General features: G+C 40.2%; 1 long non-coding RNA gene across 1 annotated transcript in view; it reads right to left on the reverse strand.

The window, feature by feature from the left end:
• The window catches only part of LOC107677744 (uncharacterized), a 13,936-nt gene extending 9,441 nt beyond the window's left edge, over positions 1–4,495 (reverse strand). The window contains exons 1-2 of the long non-coding RNA XR_001632882.1: positions 4,388–4,495; positions 575–580 (exon numbers count right to left, since the gene is read on the reverse strand). This is a non-coding gene — a long non-coding RNA (uncharacterized LOC107677744). The remainder of the gene's footprint in view (positions 1–574; positions 581–4,387) is intronic.
• Between the last annotated feature and the right edge of the window lie 1,041 nt (positions 4,496–5,536).

The raw sequence follows: 5,536 nt of genomic DNA on the forward strand, positions 1-5,536 counted from the left end.
TCGTCACATTTTCAACTCACTATTTCTTTCCAACAAAGAAACACAGAAACTTACACAGACAATTTCAAAAGACAATCATTTAAAGTATTGCCACTGGGTCAACTTTATCCACGAATAATGTGTTTTGTGCCATTCTATGCTCGATGTGTTTTATGTAATCGATGGAGTTTAATCAATGTTTTATAACCCTTTTTAGTAGATAAAACGTATTAATGTGTATGCCAGATACTTGATGTTTGATGTTGGGTGAATGCTTGTTTTATTTCCAATATCTTGGTGTGAATTAAATGTTGATTTTTGGTATCATACACATGATTACAACACTTTAAGGACAGGGACTAAACTAATGAACACACACAGATATCTCTAAAAGTTTTATTAATACTTCTATAGAGTAGTTCAATAAATTCTTGTTTCATTATAAGAATTGTTGTCTTGTGTTTCATTATAAGAATCGTTGTCTTGTGTTTCATTATAAGAATCGTTGTCTCTGAACACTGGGGCCCCCCAAGGATGTGTGCTGAGCCCCCTCCTCTTCACTCTGCTGACCCACGACTGCACACCATCACACAACTCCAACCTCCTTATTAAGTTTGCAGATGACAGGACTGTAGTGGGTCTCATTAGCAACAGAGATGAAACAAACTACAGGAACGAGGTGAGCCGCCTGGCCGGGTGGTGCAGTGACAACAATCTCTCTCTGAATGTGGAGAAGACAAAGGAGATTGTTGTTGACTTCAGGAGAGTGCGCACTCAGCATGCTCCTCTGTCCGTCAATGGTGTGACTGTGGAGAGGGTGAGCAGCACCAAGTTCCTGGGTGTGCACATCACAGAGGATCTCTCCTGGGCTGACAACACCACAGCACTGGCCAAGAAAGCACAGCAGCGTCTCTACTTCCGCCGCAAACTAAGAAGAGACGCTGCTGTGCTTTCTTGGCCATTGCTGTGGTGTTGACAGCCCAGGAGTGTTTGTCCAGCGAGACGTTAACATCAGTATATCTTAACAATTTGGATATTTGTATTATCCCTGGCCACAGGTTAATACATGCTAGTGATAATTTATAAGCTACGAGCTAGGTAGCAAAATCTGGGGAAAGTTGAACTTTATGAAGAATTATTGTCTTGTGTTGTGTATTTAATGAAACATGAATTTATTTGAGCTACTTTATAGGTTACATGGTACTAAACTAATGAAAACACACACACACACACACACACACATTCCCCTGGAGTTCTGAGGAAGTCCCAAAAGTCTAGTAAGTTATTCGTTCTTAGATCGCACCAAGAAAATCACAAAAGCAGAGATTTGGATTATCTTTAGTTGCTTAAGATCAATTCAGCACCAGTTTTCCAGCTAGTAAGGAGACCTTGTTTTACTTGCGTTTGAGTTGAGAGCTGAGAGGGGTTTTCCTCATTGGCTCGTCCCAGGGAATCCCGGAGCCTCTGATTGGTTGCTGATCTGTCGTTTGGATGACGTCTTTTAAGAAACGCGCGTTTTTCTGGAATGTAGAGAAAGGGGGAGGACAGACAAGATCCTGAGGTCAAGGAGGTTGCAAAAAGTCATGCGGTGTAGACCTGCTATTCTTCTCGCTCAAACGTGGAGCTGTAAAATTGTCTCTTTTGTTGAATCGATTATCAATTTATGCGTTAAATGGTCATGGGTATCACGAGCCATCTGTTGTGGGAGTTAAACGTTATCACTGTCTTAGTGTTTTGCAGGCCTGGAGATTGTTCCTGTAAATCATCCCTTTCCGGGGTTCCTCTCATGGATGTGAGCAAAGCGATCATGAGTGACAATCATCCCTTTGTAGTTTAAGTCATTCCAGACGGGGAAAAGTTCTCTCTTCCTCCTGATTGGACTAAGTCTACCATTGCTTTAGGGCTCTCTTGAGGAGATAAGCAGAGCAGGACGGAAAACTGAGACAACTGGACCAGTTTTATGACTTGCAAATGGTTAGGAGGGTGAATCTTTTGATGTCTCTGGAATGTAGAGTTTCAACAGCTCACGTTGGTGATTCAAGGGTTTATTCGTGTCTGTTTGACAGAGATCCTACACCTCATTTTTCGCTCTTTCATACTTTTGCATCCTATCTCTCTTCTCCTCTCCTCCCATTGAAAAGAACGTTGACAAATGCAAACTTACTAAACCTTGCTGTACACGATTGTAAACAATCTCCAGAGTGGTTAGCATCTCATAGTGTTTTTTTTTAATCACGTTTGTTCTCCCTTCGGCTTGTTTACTCTATCAGGTCAAACGATGTTGATTTCTATTAGCAATTAATCCTGGTTCTCGGTCTCATTACTTTAATAATACTTATTGATTAATTCAATTATAACTGCTCTTATCAATTTTTATGATATCAGTAAATATTACTAATTTTCTATCATCACTGATTGGAAATTTTAGTTTCATTTCATAATTAATTACAGTTTCTGCATCCATATTGCAATAATACTTACTGATGTTATATATACTTGCAAATATTATCAAATACTTGCTGAAATAAATAACACTGAAGGCTTAGGTGTGCAATGCATGGCCCGCCACAGATATTCAGATGCATTTTGTCCATTAAAATGTGTAATTCGCAACTAAGTGGTGGATGTTTTCACAAATATTTAGCAGAGTGTATTACAGTTGCATCAACTAATCAAGAAACGTTTTCAGGTTGTGAGGATCTGTATCATCGGCATAACAGTGAAAATGAATGCTAATGTCCCTCTGGGGAAACATATACAAGGAGAAAAGCAGAGGACCTAATACTGAGCCCTGTGGAACTCCATACTTGGATACTTGGTTTAAATTAAGAGACGTCTTATGAAACACTATTGGTAGCGGTCAGATAGACAGAACCTAAACCATGCTAATGATTATGCAAAAATACCAACACAATCCTCAAGCTATTCAAGAGAACGTTGTGGCCTATGTCGTCGAAAGACTTAAAGGCACCTGAAGAGTGATCTAGCTGTGATGAGATGGCAAAAGCAGGTCATTTGTAACTTTAAGCATAGTATCTCTGTTGTGATGAGGCTTAAATAATGATTAAAATGATTCACAAATACAGTTTCTCTGCAGAACTGAACACAGTTGAGAGCACACAGTTTTTGTAATATTTCAGATAGATATGAAGATTTGGGATTGTCTATTATAAACCTTGGGCCTTACTTATAAAATGCATGTATGATCATATTTGAGCCTAAATTACATAGATTCCCCTGTTGTTTATTTATTTTAGCAGAAAACATTGACGTAGGAAGAAATCCATCAACTTGCATAAATGTTTGTTTTATGTGCTTTGCTGGAATAAGCATACATTCTCTAGAAAGTAAGAAATCAGTGAATACATCATTGCAATTACTGAAACTTTGTTGATTGGCATGTTATCAGAATTATGTTTTTGTTAATCTAGACTATGAAATACATGCCAATTTACAAAAATACTGGAAGTAAATCACACCTACCACCAGGGTTGGGAGGGTTACTTTTAAAATGTATCCATCAGTTTTTGTAATATTTCAGAGAGATATGAAGATTTGGGATTGTCTATTATAAACCTTGGGCCTTGCTTATAAAATGCATGTATGATCATATTTGAGCCTAAATGACATAGATTCCCCTGTTGTTTATTTATTTTAGCAGAAAACATTGACGTAGGAAGAAATCCATCAACTCGCATAAATGTTTGTTTTATGTGCTTTGCTGGAATAAGCATACATTCTCTCTAGAAAGTAAGAAATCAGTGAATACATCATTGCAATTACTGAAACTTTGTTGATTGGCATGTTATCAGAATTATGTTTTTGTTAATCTAGACTATGAAATACATGCCAATTTACAAAAATACTGGAAGTAAATCACACCTACCACCAGGGTTGGGAGGGTTACTTTTAAAATGTATCCATTACAGTTACAAATTACTTCATTAAAAAAAGTATTCAGTAACGTAATCCAAGTACCACAATATAAAAGTAATGTAATCTGATTACTTTTGGTTTACTTCAAGTTACATATGTAAATAAGTCAAAAAAAGTAGTATCTAAGTACTTTTATTTAACTATGACTTCAAAATTAAAACTAGTAAAAACTATTTGAAACTATTACAAATCGTGTCTTGTTTCACCATCTAGATAGTACAGCCTTTATATTTATATAAAAGGCTATGCAGACATTTAGTAGCTTTACAGTTTAGCATTACGGTTTTATTTTTATTATTTCTTTAACGTGTACAAGTAAAAGTCTCCCCCTCTCCGGGGGATTGCCACCTTGTCGTGGTGGAGAGGCTTGCGTGGTCCTGTGATCCCAAGAGCGATGCCGTCTGGAGCTATGCTCCTGGTAGGGTCACCCATGGCGGTAAGGTCAAGGGGGAGGTTCCTTGACAAGGAGAACCAAGACCTCAATAGCGGTGCAGGCGGAGGATGATGGCTGGCCTTACGGAAGCATCACAACAGCTGGGAAGGCGGATGAAGGCTGCAGCAGAAAAGGGCGCCCAGTCGTCTTGGATCCCATGCCACTAGATTCTGACCCATTTCTGTCAAGGACCATGTGGTGACTGTCTGTGCACCAGTCTCTCCACATTAAACAAAATCACGCACAGGCGTCCTCCTTGGAAACCACCTTAACATCCTGGTTAAAGTCCTATGGCGACCAGAGAGTGGCGACGGGGGCAGGATTGTGAGATCTGGAAGCCCCTAGTCATAAACTGGCACATTAGGCGGTGAATGCTAGACTCAGTCGTTGGGCTCTTGGAACGAGGCAGAAAGAGTCCTTCGGCAGCTGCACCCACGACGGAGCAGCCCTTTTTAGGATCCACTCTGCTCACCCCATGTGGGGAAGAGTCTAGAAAAGGTGCCCTGAAAATAGCCTGCCTCAAACCTCCTGACTGGATTACCGTGTCCAGAGGGATCACCATTTGCGGTCAGAAACACAAAACTATGAACTTTGGAGCCTGGAATGTGCGCACACTGATGAATAGTGCAACCAGTGATAGACCGGAAAGGAGAACTGCAATTATTGCTAGAGAACTGAGAAGATACCGGATTGACCTAGCTGCCCTCTCTGAAACCCGGCTAGCAGACGAAGGACAACTAAAAGAGGAAAAGGGTGGCTACACTTTCTTCTAGAAAGGAAAACTGCTGATGAGCCCAGGATCCATAGTTTTAGAATTGCCATTAGGAACCAGCTTATCAGCCACCTCTATGAACTTGTGGGGATTAGTGAGCGTCTCATGACCATCCGTCTGGTGCTTGCCAACAACCAGATAGCAACAGTTGTGAGCGCCTATGCCCCTACTTTAGACTCTGAAGAGGAAGTAAAAGAGACCTTCTATGCCTGCTTAGATGAGACACTGTCGAGAATCCCCAAGGAAGATAAGATTATTCTCCTTGGAGACTTCAATGCAAGGGTTGGCAGGGATGAACACCTCTGGAAGGGCACTATAGGAAAGGAAGGCATCGGAAACAACAACACTAGTGGAGTTATGCTTCTCAGCAATTGTGTTGTGTTAAGCATGATCTCATCATCACTAATACTCTTTCA

The sequence above is a fragment of the Sinocyclocheilus anshuiensis genome, unplaced genomic scaffold, assembly GCF_001515605.1.
Source record: "Sinocyclocheilus anshuiensis isolate Anshui unplaced genomic scaffold, SAMN03320099.WGS_v1.1 scaffold1001, whole genome shotgun sequence".
NCBI lineage: Eukaryota > Metazoa > Chordata > Actinopteri > Cypriniformes > Cyprinidae > Sinocyclocheilus > Sinocyclocheilus anshuiensis.